At 37.6% G+C, this 21,516-nt stretch overlaps 1 long non-coding RNA gene across 1 annotated transcript in view; it reads right to left on the reverse strand.

Annotated features, from left to right (window-relative positions):
• Positions 1-6,503: 6,503 nt before the first annotated feature.
• LOC129534278 (uncharacterized) overlaps positions 6,504-21,516 on the reverse strand; it is a 324,928-nt gene continuing 309,915 nt past the window's right edge. The window contains exons 8-9 of the long non-coding RNA XR_010134120.1: positions 15,426-15,604; positions 6,504-10,967 (exon numbers count right to left, since the gene is read on the reverse strand). This is a non-coding gene — a long non-coding RNA (uncharacterized lncRNA). The remainder of the gene's footprint in view (positions 10,968-15,425; positions 15,605-21,516) is intronic.

Genomic DNA, 21,516 nt, shown 5'->3' on the forward strand with positions numbered 1-21,516 from the left:
TCTATAAGAAGAACATAGTGTCTGAATTTAACCTCTGTGTTTTCCTATAATTTGGTACATTTGCTAAGTAAATTAGTAAGTACTGAAAATTCTCATTTAAAAACGACCAAATTAGGAGCTTACCATTATATATTAGAGAAGACAGAATCAAAAGAAATGCCAGAAGATTATAGCAATTTCTAAGGCAGAAAACCTGACTTTCTCTTTCTAGGATGATCTTTTTCATTGACATATTTGTTGGAAAACCTTTAAGAAATCACTAGCATACTTAAGAAAGAAGAGAACACAGGCAAGTTAATTGCTTCAGCAAAATCACCCATAATCTGGCAGTGGAAAAGAGGTTAAAAACTAAAGCATGCTAATTGCCCATTAGCTACATGAGTAAACTGATCATATGTACTGCTTTGCTTAATATGTCATAGATTGTGTGTGTATGTGTGTGTGTGCATGTATGTGTGTAGAAAGAGATAGTGATAGAGATAGGCAGATGTCATGAGGCTTTATCACTAAATACTTCTGCGCTTGAGTTCTAAAAACAAACAAATTAGCCCACATAACCATAATACAGTTATTAGGAAATTTAACATTTAAATACAAATCATTTATCTAGCATACAGTCCACATTAGAATTTCCGCAATTAAACTGGTAATGGGCTTTATAGTTTTTAAGATTTTATAGTTTTTTTTTTCATTCAGAAAACAATAAAGGGTCATGAATGACACTAGTTGCCACTGTCTCTTTAGTCTTCTTTAATCTGGAAGAGTTCCCAGAAAATTTTGTCTTTCATGACCCTGATATTTTGAAGAGCCATTGCTATATGTTTGCAAGATAATCCTTACTTTTGATTTATAAAATTGTTCCTAATGATTAGACTAATTTTATATTTTTGATAGGTTTATATATATATATATATTTTAGGCTATATTGTTAAATACAAATGAGTTGAAAAAAATTTATATTTCCTAATATGATAAACCATATATAATTATATAGTGTCACCTTAATTCTCAAAAGTTTTATTTCTTTTTGTTCTGTATTACTATAGTTACTTCTAGTTACTTCAATTTTTTAGTCACATTCATTCTTGTACTATCAACATTTCTGTGTACATATATTGCAGGTATGTTTCTTTGTGGCAATAACTGTAGGTTGTTTCCAATATCTGTACATTTTCTTTCCTTAATAAAAAAACAGAATCTTTAGATTTTAGTTCAGTATATTCTTATCAAGCATAAAAATGTGTATCCCTGCCTCTTGTAGTTAGGTGTGACCATGTGACTAAATTTTTGACCAATGGGTTATAACTATAAATGGTATGTACAATTTCCAGAAGCAGTCATTTTAATTTTTAATTTTGGGGAGTACATAGTAAGTATACATATTGATGAGGTACATGAGATATTTTGATACAGGCATACAATGCATAATAATCACATCAGGATAAATGGAGTATCTATCATCTCAAGTATTTATCCTTTCTTTGTGTTACAAACAATCCAAATATACTTAGTTATTTTGAAATGTACAATAAATCATTGTCAACTGTAGTCATCCTGTTCTACCATGAAATAGAATAACTTGTTCATTCTATCTAATTATAATTTCACATTCGTTAACCATACACACATTTCCCCTCCACACACACATCCCCAATACCCTTCCAGCCTCTGGTAACCATCATTCTACTATCTCGATGAGTTCAATTTTTTAAAATTTAGTTCCCCAAATAAATGAGAACACGCAAATTTTCTCTTTCTGTGACTGGCTTATTTCACTTAACATAATGACCTCCAGTCCCATCCATGTTGTTACAAGTGACAAGATCTAATTTTTTTTATGGCTGAATAGTATTCCATTGTGTGTATGTGCCACATTTTCTTAATTTGTCTGTTGGTGGACATTTGAGTTGCTTTCAAATCTTGGCTATTGTGAACAGTGCTGAAACAAACATGGGTGTGCAGATATTTCTTTGATACACCAATTTCCTTTCTTTTAGGTATTTACCTAGCAGTAGGATTGCAAAACATATGGTAGTTCTATTTTTAGTTTTTTCAGAAAACGTTAAACTATTCTCCATAGTGGTTAAACTTACATTCCCACCAGCAGCAAACAAGTAGGTTTCCCTTTTCTCCACATCCTTGCCAGCATTTGTTATCGCCTGACTTTTGGATAAACACCATTTTAACAGGAGATGACATCTCATTGTAGTTTAAATTTCCATTTCTCTGATGATCAGTGATGTTGAGCACCTTTTAATATACTCATTTTCCATTTGTATGTCCTCTTTTAAGAAATGCCTACTCCGATTTTTTGCCCATTTTAAATGGAATTACCAGATTTTTTTCCTATACAGATGTTTGAGCTCTTTATATATTCTGGCTATTAATCCCTTGTCAGATGGATAATTTGGAAATAGCTCCTCCCATTCCATGGGTTGTCTCTTCACATTGTTGATTGCTGTGCAAAAGCTTTTTAACTTGATGTGATATAATTTATCCACTTTCATTTCGTTGCCAGGGCTTGTGGGGTATTACTCAAGCAATCTTTGCCCAATCCAAAGTTATGGAGAGTTTCCCCAAAGTATTCGTTTAATAGTTGCATAGTTTGAGGTCCTAGATTTAATTCTTTAATTCATTTTGATTTTATTTTTGCATATGGTGAGAGATAGGGGTTTACTTTCATTCTTTTGCATATGGATATCCAGTTTTCCCAGAACCATTTATTGAGAGACAATCCTTTCTCCCATGGATGTTCTTGGCACCTTTCTCAAAAAATAGTTCACTATAGATGTATGGATTTGTTTTTGGGTTCTCTGCTCTATTCCATTGATCTATGTGTCTATGTTTATGCCAATACAGTACTGCTTTGGTTACTATTGCTCTGTAGTATAATTTGAAGTCAGGTAACGTGATACCTCTAGTTTGGTTCTTTTTATTCAGGATAGCTTTCACTATTCTAGGTCTTTTGTAGTTTCATATACATTTTAGGATTATTTTTTCTATCTCTGTGGAGAATGTCACTGGTACTTTCATAGGGATTGCATTCAATCTGCAGATTGCTTTGAGTAGTATGGACATTTTAACAATATTGATTCTTCCAACCCATGAACAATAAAGTATCTTTTCATTTTTTGTGCCCTCTTCAATTTATTGTATCAATGTTTTATAGTTTTCAGTACAGAGATCTTTCACATCTTTGGTTTAGTTCTTATTTGTGGCTATCATAAATGGAATTACTTTCTCAAATTTTTAGATTGTTCACTATTGGCATATAGAAATGCTACTGATTTTTGTATGTTGATTTTGTATCCTGCAGCCATACTGAATTTGTCTACCACTACTAATAGCTTTTTGGTGGAGTCTTTAGCTTTTTCCAAATATAAGATTATATCATCTGCAAATAAGGATAATTTAACTTCTTCTTTTCCAATTTGGATGTCCTTGATTTCTTCATCTTGTTTCTCTAGCTAGAATTTCCAGTACTATGTTAAATAACAGTGGTGAATGTGGGTATCCTTGTCTCATTCCAGATCTTAGGGGGAAGGATTTTAGATTTTCCCTATTCAGAATGATACTAACTGTGGGTCTGTCATATATGGCTTATATTGTGCTGATGTATGTTCTTTCTATACCTAGTTCTTTGAGGATTTTTAACATGAAGGGATCTTAATTTTATCAAACGCTTTTTCAGCACCAATTGAAATGGTTTTATGGTTTTTGTCTTTCATTTGGTTGATATATCAAATTTATTGATTTGCATATGTTGAACTATACTTGCATGCCTGGATAAATCCCACTTGGTGATTATGATTTTTTCAACGTGTCATTGAATTTGATTTACTAGTGACATGGTTTGGCTCTGTGTCCCCACCCAAATCTCATCTTAAACTGTAATCCCCACATGTTGAAAGGGGAGCCTAGTGGGAGGTGACTGAATCATGGGGGCGAAGTTCTGTCTTGCTGTTCTTGTGATAGTGAGAGAGTTCTCATGAGATCTGATGGCTTAAATGTGTGTGGCACTTCCTCTTCTATCTCTCTCTCCCTCTCCCCACTCCTCCGCCATAGTAAGATACGCTTGCTTCTCCCTTGCCTTCCACCATAGTTGTAAGTTTCCTGAGGCCTCCCACTCATGTTTCCTGTTAGGCCTGCAGAACTGAGTCAACTGAACCTCTTTTCTTCATAAGTTACCCAGTCTCAGTTAGTTCTTTATAGCAATGTGAGAATGGACTAATACAAAAAGTTGATACCACGAGTGGAGCACTACTATAAAGATACCTGAAAATGTGGAAGCAACTTTGGAACTGAGTAATAGACAGTGGTTGGAAGAGTTTGGAGGGCTCAAAAGAAGACAGGAAGATATGGGAAAGTTTGAAACTTTCTAGAGGCTTGATGAATTGTTTTAACCAAAATGCGGATAGTGATATGGACAGTGAAGTCCAGGCTGAAGTAGTCTCAGATGGAGATGAGGAACTGATTGGCAACTGGAGTAAAGGTCACCCTTGTTATGCTTTAGCAAAGAAATTGGTGGCATTTTGCCCCTGCCCTAGACATCTCTGGAACTTTGAATTTAAGAGAGATGATTTAGGGTATCTGGTGGAGGAAATTTCTAAGCAGCAAAGCACTCTAGATGTGACCTGGCTGTTTGTAAAATGTATGCTCATATGCATGAAGAAAGATTTGGCCTGAAATTGGAACTTATCTTTAAAAAGGAAGGAAAGCACAAAAATTTGGAAAATTTGCGGCTTCACCATGTGGTAGAAAAGAAAGCCCATTTCCTGAGGAGAAATTCAAGCTGGCTGCAGAAATTTGCATAAGTAAAGAGAAGCCAAATGTTAATAGCCAAGACAATTGGGAAAGTCTCCAGGACATTTCAGAGGTCTTCACAGCAGCCCCTCCCATCACAGACCTGGAGAACTATAAGGGAAAAATGGTTTCCTGGGCTGGGCCCAGAGCCCTGTTACTCTGTGCAGCCTTGGGACATGGTGCCCCCAGTCCCAGCCACTCCAGCTCCAGCTGTGGTTAACAGGAGACAAGGTACAGCTCAGGCCATTGCCTCAGAGGGTGCAAGCCCCAAGTCTTGGCAGCTTCCATGTGATGTTGGGCCTACAGATGCACCGAAGGCAACAGCTGAGATTTGGGAGCCTCCATCTAGATTTCAGGGGATGTATGAAAATGCGTGGATGTCAAGGCAGAAGGCTGCTGCAGGGATGGAGATTTCATGGAGAACCTCTCCTAGGGCAGTACAGAGGGGAAATGTGGGGTTAGAGCCCCCGCCCCCCGCAGAGCCCTCACTGGGGAACTGCCTAGTGGAGTTGTGAGAAGAGGGCCACTGCTTTTCAGATCCCAGAATGGTAGATCCACCATTCTGGTGCATTCCAGATCCACCATTCCAGGTTCATCATGCACCTGGAAAAGCCACAGGCCTTCAATGTCAGCCCTTGAAGGCAGCTGTGGGGGCTGTACCCTGCAGAGCCACAACGACAGAGTGGCCCAAGGCAATAAGTGCCCACCCCTTGCATCAGTATGTCCTTGCTTTGAGATACGGAGTCAAAGAAGGTTATTTGGGAGCTTTAAGATTTAATGACTACCCTGCTGGGTTTCAGACTTGCAAAGGGCCTGTAGCCCCTTTTTTTGGCTAATTGGAATGGGAGAATTTACCCAATGCCTGAATCCCCATTGGATCTTGGAAATATCTACCTTGTTTAACTTCATACACCCACTTCTTGTTTCTATTTATATCTTAGTGTACTATGTCTTGAGATGTTGTTGTAGTTATTATTTTTGATCATTTTATCTTTCAGTCTTTCTACTCAATATGAGTTTACCACCATAAGTTTTATAAGATTCTGTGTTTTTCTGTATACTTACTGTTGCCAGTAAGTTTTATACCTTCAGATGGTTTTTTATTGTTCATTAATGTCCTTTTCTTTCACTTTGAAAATCTCCCGTTAGCATTTCTTATAGGACAAGTCTGGTCTTGATGAATTTCCTCAATTTTTGCTTGTCTGAGATAATATTTCTCCTTCATGTCTGAAGGATATTTTCACTGAATATACTATGCTGGGATAAACATTTTTTTTTTCCTTCAGCACGTTAAGTATGCCATGCCACTCTCTCCTGGTCTGTAGGGTTTCCACTGAGAAGTTTGCTGCCAGGTGTATCAGAGTTCCACTGTATGTTGTTTCTTTTATTTTGCTGACTTTAGGATCCTTTTTTGTCCTTGATAGTTGGAAGTTTGATTATTAAATGTCTTGAAGTAGTCTTTTTTGTGTTAAATCTGCTTGGTGTTCTATATCCTTCTTGTACATAGATATTAATATCTTTTCTAGGTTTGGGAGGATGTCTGTTTTTATCCATTTGAATAAACTTTCTACCCCTATCTCTTTCTTTACATTCTCTTTAAGACCAATCATTCTCAGATTTACCGTTTTGAAGCTATTTTCAGACTTTTTAGGTATGTTTCATGCTTTATTATTATTTTTCTGTCTCCTCGGTGTATTTTCAAATAATCTTCAATCTCACTAATTATTTCTGTTTGATTAATTATGTTGTTAAGAGCCTCAGGTGCATTTTCAGTGTTTCAATTTCATTTTTCAGCTACTAAATTTCTGCTTGATTCTTTTAAGTTAACCTCCTTGCTAAATTTATCTGATAGAATTTTGAATTCCTTCTCTGTGTTATCTTAAGTTTAGTTGAGCTTCCTGAAACAGCTATATTGAATTCTCTGTCTGAAGGGTCACATATCTCTGTCCTTCCAAGTTTGATCATTGGTGCCTAGTTAGCTCATTTGGTGAGGTCAAGTTTTCTGGATGGTCTTGATGATTGTGGATGTTCATTCGTGTCTATACATTGCAAAGTTAAGTATTTATTGTAGACTTCATAGTCTGCACTTGTTTGTACCCATCCTTCTTGGAAAGAGTTTCCAGGTATTCAAGAAGACTTGCATGTTATGATCTAAGTTTTAGTCATTGCAACCATATGTGCATTATACTCTATAATCAGCAGGTGGTAAAGCCACACAGGCTTATGTCCATCCTTTCAGGACAGTGAGTCCCCCACCAACCCCAGTCCCAAGTGGGCTCAGAGATATCATCCAGAAGCCAGGACTTGGAGTTAGATAAAAATCTACCTAATGCTCTGTTCTACTGCAGTTAAGCTGGCACCCAAGACAAAAGACAAAGTCTTTCCCACTCTTGCCTCCTCATTCCGCAAGCAGATGAGTATCCTTCCATGGCCACTACTACCCCAGTACCACGGTGAGTACTATCTGGCTACCACAGATGTTCATTCAAGGCCTGAGGGCTCTTCAGTCAGCTTATGGTGAATGCTACAAGGTCTGCGACTCTCCCTTCAGAGTAGTGGGCTTCCCTCTGTCCCAGGGCAGGTCCAGAAATGCTAAGAGCCAAGGCCTGTAATCAGGGACTGCAAGAGCCCACTTGGTGTTCTACCCCACTGTGGCTGAGCTAGTACCTAAGCTGCAAGACAAAATCCCCTTTATTCTTCCCTCTCCTTTTCACGAGCAGAAGGATTCCCTCCCGATTGCCACCACAGCTAGGAATGTTCTGGGTCACACCTGAAGCCAGCATGCCTGTGAGTCTTACCCAAGGCCCATGGTGAGTACTGCCTGGGTACTGTTGCTGATTATTCAAAGCCAAACAGTTCTTTAGTCAGCATGTAATGAATCCCACCAGGACTGGGCCCTTCCCTTGGAGGCATCAAGTTCTCTTCTGGCCCAGAGTGTGTCCAGAAATGCTGTCGAGGAGCTAGGGCTTGGAAAGGGGGCCACAGGACTCTGCCTGGTGTCCTAACCTACTGTGACTGAGCTAGTTTCTACATCGTAAGACAAAGTCCTCTTTACTCTTCCCTCTCCTTTCCTCATGCAGAGGGAAGTAGTCTCTCCCAGAGCTGTGAGCTATGCTGTCTGGAGTGGTGGGAGAGGTGGCACAAGCACTCCCTTAGCCACTCTGGCTGGTGTCTCAGTAGGCCACATTCCTCCCAAGTCCACTAGCTCCAATCCCAGCACAACAGGATCAGGACTTTCCCAGGAATTGCAGTCCTTGTGGCCTAAACTGATTTTCATGTTTATTTAGGATCCCAGAACACCTTAGCACATGGTGGCAAGACTTGCCAGAACTCAGGTTCCAACCACTGGAATGGGCAATTTTCCTCTGACTAGGGCTGGTCTAAATGCTTTCTCCATGGGCAGCAGCTGAGTTCTGCCCTGTGTTGCTTAGCACTGTGACAGGCAGCATTGGATTCCAATGCAAGATTCCACAATCACTGCACTCTGTCTCTCCAAAGCACAGAAATTCTATGCACCACACAGCTTCTCCCAGGGGATGGGGGGAGGGTGGTAGTGGCAACAATTAAAGAGTGTCTTCCCTATTCTCTTCAGTGACTCTTTCAGTGTTATGAAGTTAAAACCAAGTATGTGATTACTCACCTGACCTGGGGTTTTTATGAAGGTGTTGTTTGTTTTTTTGTTTGTTTTTTGAGACAGAGTTTCGCTCTGTCACCCAGGCTGGAGTGCAGTGGTGCTATCTCAGCTCACTGCAACCTCCGCCTCCTGGTTCAAGCGATTCTCCTGCCTCCCGAGTAGCCAAGATTACAGGTGCCCGCCAGCACGCCTGGCTAATTGGTATTTTGTTTTGTTTGATTTTTTTTTTTTTTTTTTTTTTGTATTTTTAGTAGAGACAGGGTTTCGCCATGTTGGCCAGGCTGGTCTGGAACTATTGACCTCAGGTGATCCTCCCACCTCAGCCTCCCAAAGTGCAGGGATTACAGGTGTGAGCCACCATGCCCAGATTGAAGGTGTTTTTTTAATGTGGATATTTGTTCCATTTAGTATTCCTGTGGGAAGGATGATCAGTGGAGGCTTATATTTGGCCATCTTGCTCCCTCAATCAGTTCTTAAAGAGATGGTATATTGCCTTCTTCAAATCTTCTTTCTTGTTGGCTGGAATGTAGACCTAATGTCTGTAGCTGGAGCAGCCATGTTTGCAAATGCTGTGGGACAATTAATATAATAGATGAGCAAAATGAAAGTACCTTGCTCTGTGATGATGGTGAAGTGAGTATCCTTTCCTGGACTGACTGGACATATCATCGCTGAACTCCTTTACGATGAGAAAATAGTCTTCTACATTATTATTTTGTTGTTGCTATTGTTACTGACAGCTAAACCTAATCCTAATGAGTAACATGTTATAAGCAATGTAACACTGGGCAATTTTTCATTCAACATGAAAATATTTATATATACACAGCAAGTTTAGTACATTTGTATCTACTGTGATTTTTGACACATTAATTTATATGATTTTTCCTAGCTGAGTAGTATGTATGACCATATCCAAATTTTGAATCCATTGCTTTGATGGACATTTAGGTTGCAAATATGTTTTGGCTATTGTCAATGGAACTACTATAAAAGGTTTTGTATGATTCCTTTTGGGTCATATGCTTTCATTACTTTTAGGTAAATACCTAGGAGTAAAATTGTTAGTATATGCTTCCTTTTATAAGAAACTGCCAAATTGATCTTCAAAATGCTTTAAAATTTTATATTCCTACCAACAGTGTATGGCTATCTCAGTTGCCACATATGCTAACACTGGTGTTGTCAGTCTTTTTAATGATTTTAGAGAATATAGTCATATTCCTTTATGGTTTTTGTCTTCGTTCATTTGTCCTGCTATAACCAAATACCTGAGACTGGATAACTTATGAAGAAGAGATATTTATTTCTCACAGTTCTGGAAGCAGAAAAGTCTAAGATCAAGGCCCTGGAAAATTCAGTGTCTGGTGGAGTCTCACTCCTGTCAAGATGGTGCCTTGTTGCTATGTCCTCTGACAGGAACAAATGCTGTGTCTTCACATGACAGAAGGAAAGGAAGGGAAGGGGTGGCTAGGGCACTCTCTTCGACTTCTTTTACATGGTCACAATCCCATTCAGGAAGGCTCTACCCTCATGACTTAATTATCTCCTAAAGGCCCCACCTTCATAATACTATCACATTGCCCATTAAGTTTCAACATATGAATTCTGAAGGACACATTCAGATCATAGCAATGTTATTTGCAATTCTCTTATGATTATTGATTTTGAGCACCTTATCTTGTACTTGGTGATAAGGTGGGCACTGAGGGGTGAGGCAGGTGAAGGGGGTATGTGTACACATTTGTAAAGTGTTCACATATTTTGCCCATTTTAAATCGAGTCATTTGTCTTATTATTCATCTGTAAGCTTTCTTTATACATTCTGGATGCAAGTTTTTCATCAGATGTGTGTATTGCAAATACTCTATCTCAGTCTGTCCATTTGAAATATATTAAAGATATTTTTTAATGACCAGAGTTTAATTTTGATTAAATCCCATATATTATTTTATAGTTGGTCATTTTTATGTTATATCTAAAGAATTTTTGCCTAGAAGACTGAGAAAATACTGTTCAACATTTTCTTCTATAAACTTTATTGTGTTAGCATTTACATTTGGGCCTATAAGCCTCAAATTAAGATCTTCTATGATGGAGTTTTTTCAAGACAATTATTCAGTTGGTCTAGCACTGCTTGTTGAAAACTTTCATTAACATTTTATTTACATAATTATTCTTTTCATTTGTAAAAGCATTACTTGGTTCTTAAACATGCCTGGTCATTTTTCATGGTATCTTATTTTTCCATTCCAATTTTGCTTATATTCTGTATTACTTTAAAATATTTAAAACATACTCATGTTACATACCACAGAATCTTATATTCTGACATTCTCGGGTGTCTAGTTTTGGTCTTTTGAAATTTATCTAACTCTTACTCCTGTGGGCAAATGTGAAAAAAAAATTCTCCTCTAGTCCTTTTGCCTTCTTGCTTTCCTATCTAGCTTCTTTGAGTATAAGAGCAGCTGCCGATGTAGGTTTGCTGAGCTTGAGGACACATCTGAGGGTCCAGGCTTTTCTGTGATCTCTACAGGAGAGAACAGCATGAGAGTTTGTTCGTTAGTCTGCTAAGCAACTTTCAGGAGACTGGGTGAGGAGGCCCAGGAAAGGACCTAGATTTTTCCAAAGGAAGCAGAACATGTTAGGAAAGAAAGAGATTGACTAGAAGATTAAATGGAAAGCATATCTCAAAATATAGACAAAAGAGATAGGCATGATATGCAATGAAAGACTTAAACTACAGAGCCAGGAAACAGCTTCAGAATAGGAGTTGAAGAAAGAAAAAAGGACCAAATGCAAAAGAGGTGTTTATTTTAAAAAAATAAAAAGGGAACTTACTTTAACCTGAATAAATATTTGGTTCTACATAATAATATTTTAATGAGGCCTCAGATAGATTAATGTTATAAGCTTACAGGATGGAATATTCCTTCGTTCTAAGAAAAACAGAAAAACCTGATGTGTCCAGTTGAAATTGCCAGGATCCCTGTCACTGCTACCCTTGCCCTCAAAAGGAAGAAACCCAATTAGCATCAGACTCTCACCAGCAGTGCCTCAAGCTATAAACTAGAGCAAGGTGAGAAAATCAGCTCTTCTTAGGTTTCTAAAGGCAGGACCTCTATCTTCTCACACTAATTTATATCCCTGAAAATAGCTGTTATTGGAAATTAAAATCATAACATGGCCTTCACCTGCCACACCTTTGTTTTATATTTTTCTTATCATTAGTGGGAAATAAGAGTGTCATTTAACAGTCACCCTTAAGAACAGGATTATCTTTAATATTTTTAAGAATATATTTAGTTTTATAGAAAAATTACAAAGATAGTACAGAGAGTTCCCTTATACCCAAAACCCATGTCTCTCCATTATTAATATCTTATATTAGCATGGTCCATGTGTCACGATTAATGAATCAATATTGATACTTTATTAATTAAGTCAGTACTTTACTCAGATTTTTTAATGAATGTCCTTTTTCTCTTCCATGATTCCATCCAACACAGCACATCATGTTTAGTCATCATGCCTCTTTAGGCACCTCTTAGCTGTGACAGTTTGTCAGAATTTCTCTTAAGACTTGACAGTTTTAAGGAGTACTGGTCAGCTATTTTATAGAATATCCATTAATTGGGTCTTTCTGTTAATTTTTATTAGACTAGGGTTTTAGATTTTTGGAAGGAGCACCTCAAAGATTAAGTGCCATTCTTACCACATCATATCAAGGATACAAACTACCAATATGACTTATCTTTATGGATGTTAATTTTCATCACCTGGCTGAGGTAGTGTTTGTAGACGCCTCCACAATAAAGTTACTTTTTCACCTTCCCATGCTATATTCTTCAGAACAAAGTCACTAAGCACAGCCTGTCCTTAAAAAATAGAAGGTTATGCTCAATCTCCTGAGAGCAGAATAGCTGTATAAACTATTTGGAATTCTGCCTGGGCTATGTGTTTGTTCTCACAATTAATTTATTTATACAATCGTTTATATCATTATAGATTTGTGAATATTTTATAATGTGAGCTATAATACAGTGATGTTTATGTGTTTTGTCGCTCAGAATTATTTGTATTTGGCCATTGGAAGCCCTATTATTTGGCTTCAATTTCACTTCGACATACCTGCATCTTTGCCTATTTTTTTATTTTAGTACTCCATACTTTTGAGACATTCAGGATGATCTGCACACATCTTGTATATTTCCTGTGCCAGTCCTAGAATCAGCCATTGTCCTAAAGACCCTGATTCGTTTTACTGGAGAAGACTATTAGAAACCAAGATCTGAGTTATGAGTGTGCTAATTGCTACTGGGACATAATTGTTTCTTTGACCTCAGCTGTGAGAAATTTATGTGTGCATACCAACCCATGTATATATACATATCTGTAAATATTTTCATATGTAACTATTTGTGTCTATATAAAAATGAACATGATGTCATTCCAATGTCTCCAGCTCCAGCCTCTTCTCCTTGCTTGTCTATAATCCTCCATCCCAACAATGAGAAACATGGCTCCCACTATCTACCAGTGACTATTGTTGAATTCCGGAAAATAAGTACGTACAGTGGTTTCTGAAATGCTATCCCATACCCTCATGGGAAGCAATTTTGTCAACTGGGGAATGTGCTTATATACAATACCTTTGCCTTTATCCTAACAGACTGCACTCATTTCTTATGTCAACACTTTGTTCACATATCCTCTTTGGTGAGTTTATTTCATACATTTGTAATATAGTTAGATTCCTTTGACACACTGTGCGTTCCATTGAGTGCCACATCATCCTAGACGATTTTTTAAATTTCATACATCAAGCTTTATTCTTTGTTTTGTAAAATTATGTGGGTTAGACAAATGAAGTGTCATGTATCCACCATTAATATGGCTTACAGAATAGTTTCAGTGCTCTAAATTTTCTCTCTTCATCACTGAATCCCTGAACAAATAATGATGTACTATCTTTAGAATTTTGCCTTTTCCATAAGTTATATAAAGGCATAACTTATCTTATTGTACTTCACTTTATTGTTCTTTGAATATATCGCATTTTTTACAAATTGAAGGTTTGTGGCAACCCTGCATTGAATAAGTCTATAGGCACAATTTTACCAAAAGCATTTTCTCATTTAATGTCTTTATGTGCATTTTGAGAATTCTCACAATTATTTGGACTTTCTCATTATTATTACTGTTATGTTATTGAGACGGAGTCTCACTCTGTCGCCCAGGCTGGAGTGCATTGGCGCAATCTCAGCTCACTGCAACCTCTGCCTCCCTGGTTCAAGCGATTCTCCTGTCTCAGCCTCTTGAGCAGCCGGGACTATAGGCACCACCACCACGCCCAGCTAATTTTTGTATTTTTAGTAGACACGGAGTTTCATCTTATTGGTCAGGCTGGTCTCAAACTCCTGACCTCAGGTAATCCATCCACCTCAGCCTCCCAAAGTGCTGGGATTACAGGCATGAGCCACCATGCCTGGACTCATTAATATTATATCTATTATTGTGATCTGTGATCAGTGCTTTTAAATGTCACTATTATGATCGGCTTTGGGCACCAAGAACTGCACCCATATCATATGGCCAAACTCAATTGATAAATGTTGTATGTGTTCCAACTGCTTCATCAATTTCTGATATCTCATCTTCTCCTCAGTCTCCCTATTTGCTGAGACACAACAATATTTAAATTAGACCAATTAAGAAACGAAAATGGCCTCTAACTATTCAAGTGAAAGAAGAGTCTCACATCTCTCACTTTAAACCAAAACTAGAAATTATTAGGCATAGTGAAGAAGATGTGTTGAAAGCTGAGATAGGCTGAAAGCCAGGCCTCTTCTGCCAAAGAATTATCCAGATTGTAAATGCAAACGAAAACTTGAAGAGAATTAAAAATATTATTGCAGTGAACAAATGCATGGTAAAAAATTGACACAGTCTTCTTGCTGATATGGAGAAAGCTTGAGTGGTCTGGATAAAAGATCAAACCAACCACAAAATTCCCTTAAGCTGAAGCCTAATCTAGCACAGGCCCTAACTCTCTTTGATTCCGTGAAGGCTGAGAGAGGTGAAGGGGCTGCAGAGGGGAAGTTTAAAACTAGCAGAGGCTGGTTCATGAGGTTTAAGGAAAGAAGGCATCTCCATGAAAGTGCAAGATAAAACAGCAAATGATGATCTAAAAGCTGCAGCAAATTATCTAGAAGATCTAAGATAATTGATGAGGGTAGCTGCACTAAACAATGGATTTTCAATGTAGACAAAACATCCTTATATTGGAAGACGGTGTCATCTAGGACTTTACATAGCTAGAGAGAAGTCAATGCCTGGTATCAAAATTACTCAAAAGGCTCTTTTGTTAGGGGTTAATGCAGCTGGTGACTTTAAGTTGAAGCCAATGCACATCTACCATTCTAAAAATTCTAGGGCCCCTTAAAACTTATGCTAAATCTATGCTCTATAAACGGAACAATAATACCTGCATGACAGCACATCTGTTTACAGAATAGCTTACTGTATATGTATATTTTAAGCCCACTGTTGAGACCTACTGCTCAGAAAAAAAAATACTCTCAAAATATTACTGCTTATTAACAAAGCACCTAGTCACCCAAGAGCTCTGATGGAAACATACAAGGAGATGAGTGTTGTTCACATGCCTGCTAATACAACACCCATTGATACAACATCATATAACATCTGTACTCTATGAATGAATAAATAATTTCTACCTTCAAGTCTTATTATTTAAGAAATATATTTTGCAAGGCTATAGCTACCATAGTGATTCCTCTAGATGGATCTGAGTAAAGTTAATTGAAAACCTTCTGGAAAGAATTTAGCATTTCAGATGCTATTAAGAATAATTGTGATTCATTGGAGGAGGTCAAAATATCAATATAAACAGGAGTTTGAAAGAAGTTGATGCCAGCCCTCATGGATGACTTTGAGATATTTAAGAATTCAGTGGAGGAAGTACCTGCAGGTATAGTAGAAACAGCAAGATATCTAAATTTGAAATGGAGCCTGAAGACGTGACTAAATTGTTGCAATCTCATGATCACCCTTGAATGAATGACGAGCTGTTTCTAATGAATCAGCAAAGAAAGCGGTTTCTTGAGATAGCATCTACTGCCGGTGAAGATGCTGTAGAAATTCCTGAAATGACAACAAAGGAATTTGAATAGTACATAAACTGAGTTGAAAAAGTAGCAGCAGGGTTTGAGAAAATTGACTTCAAAATTGAAAGAAGTTCTCCTGTGGGTAAAATGCTATCAAACAGCTGTCCATGCTACAGAGGAATCTTTCATGAAAGAAAGTCAATTGATGAAGCAAATTTCATTGTTGCTTTAAGAAATGGCCATAGCCACTGGAACCTTCGGCAACCACCATCCATGTCAGTAAGCAGCCATCAATATGGAGGTAAGACCCTCCACCAGAAAAACTATTACAACTTGCTGAAGTGTCAGGTGATTGTTAGCATTTTTGGCAATGATGTAGACCACAGCATAGCGTACACATAAATTTTATATGCACAGGGAAACCATGCATTTGTGTGACTTATTTTATTGTAATATTTATTTTATTGTGGCGATCTGAAACTGAACCCACAATATCTTTGAGGTATGCCTGTAAATGCATGAAGTATTCTATAAATGTCAATTAGATCAAAGTGTATGATATTGCTATTCAGGTCACATATAGCCTTACTGTTTTCCTGCCTGCTTGATTTAATCCATCACTGACAGACGGATGTTGAAGACTTCAACTGTAAGAGGGGATTTATCTATTTCTCCTTTCACAGTTCCATCAGATTTTGCTTCAAGTATTTTGATGCTCTGTTTGTTAGGTTCCTACATATTTAAGATTGTTGGGTGTTCTTACAGAAATTGACCTCTTTGTCATTATGTTAACACTCTCTTTGACCCAGATACTTTCTATGGGGTAAGGCCAGAAGTTAAGGGCCAACATTATGTGCTGTCTTAACATCTGGTAAAATCAGAAGGGCCACAAAAAGGCCTAACCACAAGTTCACCTCCCTATTATGCTTCCACAGATAAGGTCCTTACAGCCAAACAACCCTTATCTTGGGGAATAAGCACAGTTCCTGCTTATCCCTGAGCAGCGAGTATTAGTTTCCTGCCAGCTAACAGAATTACTCAAACAAGCTCAACACAACCTCCTATGGGAACTAGGTGACATCCATTCTTTTCATACTACAGAGCCTGCATCCAACAGCCTCTGGTTTTTCACTCTGCTTCTCTGTGTAAACCCCACGTTGTCTGGTATGGTATGCGTGTCCTCCTCCCCCAGGCTGTGAATACATTTGACTAATAAACTGCTGTAATGTTTATCTGTCCAGTGTTGGATGCCATTCACATAACTCCAGGTTGGTAATCCCCCCTCTCACCAACAGGGTGATAGAAGGTAACTAAAACACGTTCTTGTTCTGAAATCAGCTCTGTCTAAATTTAATAACCTGTTCCAGCTTTCTTTGACTAGTGTTAGCATATTATACCTCTCTCCATCCCTTTTTTTTAATGTATCTGGGATTTATATGTAAAGTGAAATTTTTATAGACAATATATAGTTGGGTCTTAAATTTTTAATCCACTATCACAAACTCTTTTAATTAATGTTTAGACCATTCATATTTAATGTTTATATTGATATAACTGAATGAATATCTACCATGTTTATAACTGCTTTATTTCATTTGTTCTTTATTTTTCTTCCTTGTTGTTCTGTCTTCTGAGATTTTAATTGAGCATTTTATTTTATTTTATTTTATTTCTTTTTTGAGACAGGGTCTCATTCTGTCACCCAGGTTGGAGTAAAGTGACATAATCTTGGTTCACTGCAACCTCCACCTCCCAGGTTCAAGCAATTCTCCTGCCTCAGCCTCCTAAGTAGCCGGAATTACAGGCATGTGTCACCACACCTGGCTAATTTTTGTATTTTTTGTAGAGACAGGGTATCACCATGTTGGCCAGGCTGATCTCAAACTCCTGGTCTCAAGTGATCCACCACCTCAGCCTCCCAAAGTGCTAGGATTACAGGTGTGAGCCACTGTGCCTGGCTTAATTGAGCATTTTCTATGATTTTATTTCATCTCATCTCACAGAGCATCAATAATAATTCATCAAAATTATTTTATTGGTTTCCCTTGTTTATGATATACATTTTTTACTAATATAAGTCATTTTCAAATAATACTAAATCATTATAATGAGAAAACCCTATTTCTTAGAGCAATTTACTGTAAGCATATATGAAATATTTATAAAAATGAATCATATATTAGGCCACATATTTAATACTATTAATTCTCAAACCCAAATGTTCTGTAATTTTAAATTACTAATGAAAGTTGAAACAAAAACGGTTTAGGAATTTGAAACACTCTTAAAAACTATACATTATACATTTGGGTAAAATGTATAATCAAAAGCATAACATATTTAGAAGATGAAATCTACCACACAACTAATCAGCATATTACATGTATAGCCAAGCAAGCGTTGAGACCCAAAGTAATTTTAAGCACTTGGCATGATTTCATTATTCAATGAAATATTTAATTCAAATGTATTTTCTCAAAATCTAAGAAATGCAATTTATTTATATAATCAATATACATTGACATCTACTAGGTGAAGACTTATTGTAGACACTGGGGATATGGTGCTGCAAAAATAGCCCACACATACTAAAATTAAAAGTGGAAATTATTCATGAATAGATAAAAAGCACTGATAAAAGTCTTGACATAAATGCATATCAAAGAATTGATAAATAAATGCAAAAGCTAATTGCAAAATATATGAATATTAAATTTTTGCAAAATATAGTTAAAAACTTATATGCAAATATAATTGGAAAAATAAGATATAGCTGTAAGTTCTCCAATTAAATAAGATGAACTAATACTCTATATACTTGAAATTTTTAATGAAATTTATTCTCACAAAACAATAGCCAAATTAATAATACCCAAAATTTGTTCATGAAAAAGCCAACAAGTAGGCAATAAATCAAACATTAACCAGATATTTCTTTAACTTTTAAGTACAGGAATATATGTGCAGGTTTGTTACACAGGTAAACTTGTGTCTTGAGGGTTTGTTGTACAGATTAGTTTATCTCTCAGGTATTAAGCCTAGTACCCATTAATTATTTTTCCTGATCCTCTCCCTGTTTCACCCTCCACCTTCCAATAGGCCCCAGTGTGTGTTGTTCCCCAATTATGTATTCATGTGTTCTTACCATTTAGCTCCCACTTATAAGTGAAAACATGTGGTATTTAGTTTTCTGTTCCTATGTTAGTTTTCTAAAGATAATAGCTTACAGCTCCATCCATGTCCCTGCAAAGGACATGATCTCATTCTTTTTTACGGATGCCTTGTATTCCATGGTATATATATGTATCACATTTTATTTATCCAGCCTAAATGACGGGCATGTAGGTTGATTCCATGTCTTTGCTATTGTGAGTAGTGTTGCGATGAACACACATGTGCATGTGTCTTTGTAATAGAATGACTTATATTCCTTTGGGTATATATCCAGTAGTAGGATTTCTGGGTCGAATCGTATTTCAGTCTTTAGGCCTTGAGGAATCGCCACACTGTCTTTCACAATGGTTGAACTAATTTACACTCCCACAACAGTGTGTAAGCATTTCTTTTTCTCCACAATCTTGCCAGACTCTGTTATGTTTTGACTTTTTAGTAATAGACATTCTGAATGGTGTGAGATGGTATCTCATTGTGGTTTTGATTTGTATTTCTCTAATGATCAGTGATGAGCTTTTTTTCATATGATTGTTGGTCACATTATTTCTTACTTTGAAAAGTGTCTTTTCATGTCCTTTGCCCACTTTTTATGGGTTTTTTTCTTGTAAATTTGTATAAGTTCCCTATAGATGCTGAATATTTGACTTTTGTCAGATGCATAGTTTGCAAAAATTTTCTCACATTCTGTAGGTTGTATGTTGACTCTGTTGATAGTTCTTTTGCTGTGCAAAAGCTCTTCATTTTAATTAGATACCATTTGTCAATGTTTGCTTTTGTTGCAATTGCTTTTTGCTTCTTCATCATGAAATCTTTGCCCATGCCATGTCCTGAATGGCATTGCCTAGGTTGTCTTCCAAGGTTTTCTTAGTTTGGGTTTTACATTTAAGTCTTTAATCCATTGTATTACTGTGTTCTCACACTGTGTATTAGTCTGTTTTCATGCTGCTTATAAGGACACACCTGATACTGAGTAATTTATAAATACAAAGAGTTTTAATGGACTCACAGCTCCATATGGCTGGGGAAGCCTCACAATCATGGTAGAAGGCAAAAGGAACATCTTACATGGTGGCAGACAAGAGAGAGTTTGTGCAGAGAAACTCCCTTTTATAAAATCATCAGATCTTATGAGACTTATTCACTATCACAAGAACAGCACAGGAAAGTTCTGCCCCCATGATTCAATTACCTCCCACTGGGTCCCTCCCATGAACATGGGAATTGTGGGAGCTATAATTTAAGATGAGATTTGAGTGGAGACACAGCCAAATCATATCACACTGCTCTAAATAACTACCTGACACTGGGTAATTTATGAAGAAAAAAGGTTTAATTTACTCAACGTTCTGCAGGCTTTACAGGAAGTATGACTGGGACGCCTCAGAAAACTTATAATCATGGTGGAAGGCGAAAGAGGAGCAAGCATGTCTTACTACGGTGGAGCAGGAAAGAGAGAAAAGGGGGAGATTCTATACATTTTTAAATGATTAAATCTTGTGAGAACTCATTTAACATCACAAGAACAGCAGGGGGAAAATCCACCTCCATGATTCAGTCACCTCCTACCAGGCCCCTCCTCCAATTTGCCATAAGATTTGGGTGGGGACACAAATTCAAACCATATCATTCTGCCCCTGGCCTCTCCAAAATCTCATGTCCTTTTCCATTTCAAAACCAGTCATGCCTTCCCAACAGTCACCAAGGTCTTAACTCATTCCAGCATTAACTCAAAAATTCCAAAGTCTCATCTGAGACAAAACAAGCCCTTCCATCTATGAGCTGGTAAAATAAAAAACAAGGTAGTTATTTCCAAGATACAATGGGGGTGTAAAAGGAAAATATCTTGGGCACCCCAAATCACTAAGCTAAAAGTAAAATTCAAACTGGAAATTCCTCGGGGCAAACCTGCCTCCTATTCTATTCGAAGTCATCCCCTGCTCACTATGATAGATGCATATTCTAATTGCCTCCATTGGAAAGGCTTATCAGAAACTCAAAATAATGCAACCATTTGTCTCTCACCTATCTGTGACCTGTGACTGGAAACCCCCTCCCTGCTTCGAGTTGTCCCCGTCTTTCTGGACAGAACCAATGTACTTCTTACATATAGATGAGATTGATGTCTCATGTCTCCCTAAAATGTCTACAACCAAGCTGTGCACCAACCACCTTGCACATGTTGTCAGGACTTCCTGATGCTGTGTCATGGATGCGTGTCCTCAATCTTGGTAAAATATACTTTCTAAATTAACTGAGACCTGTCTCAGATTTTGAGTTTACAAGGGTTCAGGCATTGCATGCTTGCATTCCAAATGGGAGAAATTGGCCAAAACAAAGGGGCTACAGGCCCCTTGCAGATCTGAAGCCCATCAGGGCAGCCATTAAGTCTTAAAGCTCCAAAATCTACTCTGACTTCCTGTCTCACATCCAGTCAACAGTGATGCAAGGTGCATGCTCCCAAGGCCTTGGGCAGCTCTAACCCTGTGGCTTTGCAGGGTACACCACCATTGGCTGCTTTCAGGAGCTGGTATTGAATGTCTGCAGTTTTTCCAGACACACAGTGTAAGCAGTCAATGGATACAGCATTCTGGAGTCTGGGGGATGGTGGCCCTCTTCTCATAGCTCCACTAGGCCATGCCCCAGTGGGGACTCTCTGTGGGGGTTCCAACCAACCCTATATTTCCCCTCTGAACTGCCCTAGTAGAGGTTCTCCATGAAAGTTCCATCCCTGCAGCAGTCTTCTGCCTAGACTTCCAGCCATTTCCATATATCCTC

This window comes from Gorilla gorilla, chromosome 5 (genome assembly GCF_029281585.2).
Source record: "Gorilla gorilla gorilla isolate KB3781 chromosome 5, NHGRI_mGorGor1-v2.1_pri, whole genome shotgun sequence".
In the NCBI taxonomy this organism is placed as follows: domain Eukaryota; kingdom Metazoa; phylum Chordata; class Mammalia; order Primates; family Hominidae; genus Gorilla; species Gorilla gorilla.